A 3,614-nucleotide genomic window follows, 5' to 3' on the forward strand; every position below is an offset into this window, starting at 1 on the left:
ACTTTATTTGAACAACTGTACCAGAGTGTAGTTACAGTTAAATAGTCAAAATTTCATTTATTTATATATATATATATATATATATATATATATATATATATATATATATATATACATATATGTATTTATATGTATGTGTATATTACAACAAGTAAAACAACTGATTTACCAGATTCTAGCAATTTTAAAGCTCTCTTAAATATAAGTTATGTTTTTATTATTATTTTAATACAATTTAGTAAATGAAAGTATACTTTTTAAAATATTAAGTTAAATACAACTAATGCCTTATTTGTGTACCTTCTTGCAAGAAATTATTCAAACGACTTTTACACACGTCTTTGCACTGATCAGTTTTAATTTCTTCACTAACACGTTTAGTTAGAATGCGACACAGCTCAATCGATGTATCAGAACTTGCGAACTGGCATGAGTAAACAACCCCTTTTAGACAAAACTCATCATCACCATAACATTCTGTAGAGCAGTTGTGTGGCTTTTCCAATGGGCAATCTGGTAATTTGATTTTGATTTATGTAGAAACAAAATGACAAACATTTGCCTAAAACTATTCTAAATATACGTACAATTGAAAGAGATCTAATTATCTATAGAAAAAAAAATGTGTTAACTATCAATGATTACCATTGCTTTTTATTACAGGATGATATTTTACAATCGTCATCCATCCAAGCTCGTTTTTAGCAGTGCAGGTGTATTCAACGGGATCTTTAAAAAATATATATATAGATAAAGCAGAGCTAGTTATGTAGAAAAGTATTATGTCCAACTTGGCATACTGCCTAGCTTTGCTTAGGTTTTCAACAACATTTGAGATTTGAATGATGAATTAATTGGCTATTGGCTGTTATGTAGAGTGCTTTTTTTTCTTTTTAACTAATACTTCTTTCTTACATGCAACCTATTTTTATTCATTTAAGAAGGTTTGCTTAGACATAGACCTAATACAAAACATCTAATTACAATTTAATTTAAAAAAAACACTTGAAAATGCAAAAGTGTAATTAAATGATGATTCAAAGGATTTTTTTGCGTCGGCGTGATGGGCTGAGGGGTTTGGGCTTTTAAGTAGAGCTGAAATAAAATTGGGATTAAAGAAAAACAAAATTATAAAAAATGTAAGCAACCGGAATGTTATGTTGACTACAATGAGACACATCAAATCAAACATTCTTCCCTTTCTAACATCTAAATCTATTGCAGTTGTTTATTATTATACATATTTTTTATTTATTTTGAACATTTAAAATAGCAATAATAAATTATTTGGTAGTTTTACACAGTTTTAAAGACATGGACATCAATTATGTATATAGTAATTAAACAGAGAAAGTAAATTGTCATAAGAATTGCACTAAATTAGGGTGTGCAACTCGGTTTTTCGTTTGACTGCTTAGTTTAATGTGTTCCCTTCTTTCCTCCTTATCTGCGAAGTCAAAAGTTCACATTGCAGCCACCCATGCACAGAAACAAAAACGACCGTGGGAAAAGGGTCTCTGTAATGCTCATACTGATCAATCTTTCCGAAATTTTAAACAGTGTGATTATCGCAAACGTATTAATCGCATTGTGATTAGAACTGCTAAGGATTCCTTAATTGTATAACTGAAATATTAAATTTAATTAACTTTTGCCATTAATTCTAACATTTAATAACGATACATATCTTAATTTGCAACAAAACCTTAATTTAATTGAATGCCATACTTTAAGGGCAGGTTAAACCCCCAAATTGAAAGTTAGGTGTTAGGACTTTTTTGAGTGAGAAGGAACTAACATAGTATATGAAAAACATGCAAATAAATTACTAGAAAATCATAGATGGCTTTAAATGATTATATATATATATATATATATATATATATATATATATATATATATATATATATATATATATATATATATATATATAAAACAATCTTACCGATGTTTGTTTTAAATTCTCGCAATACCGCTGTTCTATCAAAGTTCGTTGTATACTTTGTGCGAGTAGTCCAATAAATCCATGTTTTGATGTCTGAATTATCATCCCGTGAACAAATGCAGTGGTGGTATTTTCCTACTTCTATAGTAACTGGACAGTTCGCAAAACTTAGCTTTGGTTGTTCTACATTCAGAAAAAAAATGTTCACACACATGTTTTCATTAAACTTAAAGGACTACGTTTGAGAAAAAGTGTATAGAACTATTACCCAGTGTAATGTTTCCTTTTACGATTAATCCAGCTTTAAGGATTACGTCGTTCATGTTTACATCTGGCCATATCGAAATGTTATAATCTAAATGACCTGGAGTCAAAACATCTTCAGGAATATCCACATAGCATTCCGTTGTATACATCACTGGATTATGGTTTAAACGTGTAACATTATAAACAGTACTACTTTCATACCTATCCTGAAAAAAAGTGAACATGACTGTTACGCACGAGTTTATATATCTACTTTATTTTGCATGGTGAAAAATGGCATACAATGTTATTACTACATAACTTAATTGTCCACTTTTTCAACATCATTTCTTAAGCAAGACAACTCACCTCATTAAATTTAAAATCACAAGCGATTTTAGGGTACACTGGTGACACAGTACACTTTACACGTAAACCTTTGTTGGATGCTTCATGGCTGCAGTATGTTTTGCTCACTTTATCTTTGAAAAAAAATATCAGAAGATATATCTAAAATCGGATGTTTTGATGCTGTAAGCTCCAGTGCCGGATCTAGAAAAAAAAGGGCCACCCCGCAGAAACATATGGGCCCCCCATATATATATATATATATATATATATATATATATATATATATATATATATATATATATATATATATATATATATATATATATATATATACATATATATATATATATATATATATATATATATATATATATATATATATATATATATATATATAAGTCAAGGTTGGGATAGTGCTAATGGCTCTTCACAAGCTGAGGTAACAGAAACATGTAAACTCTAGTTCATTTGCTACACGAATCATTTTTACTTTCTCGTATATACGAAGTATAGAGAAAGTCTTGTAATCGTGGAAAAAAAAATCGAGATTTTTACAAATCTCGACGTTTTACATCTCACTGATACGGAAAAACATAATTTTGCAATCTTGTCCGTATGTCTGTCTGTCTGTGTGTAAACACGATAACTTGAGTAATGTTACAGCTAGGTTGATAAAATTTCATATATTAGTTTTTTATCAAAATCGTAGTTCCTAAAAAACTTTGGAGCTATTTCCGATCACTGCAAGTGGTACTTTTTCTACTTTGAATTTTTCAAAATCCTATAACTTGAGTACTATTGCAGATAGATAAATGTAAGTTATAGATTTAATTCTCTACCTTCTGTCAAATTTTGAGTAATTTCCGATGACCGGAAGTACTAATTTACGCTATTTCCGATTTTTCCAAAAACGCATGTAAATTTATAAAGTACTAATAATATTGCGCACTATTATGCACATTTTGTTTTGGCGTTCGCTTGGTGCGCAATTCTTTTTTCTATGAGATTCTATTATATTTTTAAAAGTTTAAGTAATTAAAAATCATGTCTATATTCAAGTTATATTAGAATA

The 3,614-nt window shown here is 28.8% G+C and overlaps 1 long non-coding RNA gene across 1 annotated transcript; it reads right to left on the reverse strand.

The window, feature by feature from the left end:
• Positions 1-648: 648 nt before the first annotated feature.
• LOC131939936 (uncharacterized) lies at positions 649-2,408 on the reverse strand. The gene is made up of 3 exons (XR_009386503.1): positions 2,214-2,408; positions 1,946-2,128; positions 649-729 (listed from the first exon to the last, which is right to left on the reverse strand). It is a non-coding gene; the product is annotated as an uncharacterized LOC131939936 (long non-coding RNA).
• Between the last annotated feature and the right edge of the window lie 1,206 nt (positions 2,409-3,614).

This window comes from Physella acuta, unplaced genomic scaffold (assembly GCF_028476545.2).
Source record: "Physella acuta isolate Inbredline_101_S28 unplaced genomic scaffold, ASM2847654v3 ptg000303l, whole genome shotgun sequence".
NCBI classification, from domain to species: domain Eukaryota; kingdom Metazoa; phylum Mollusca; class Gastropoda; family Physidae; genus Physella; species Physella acuta.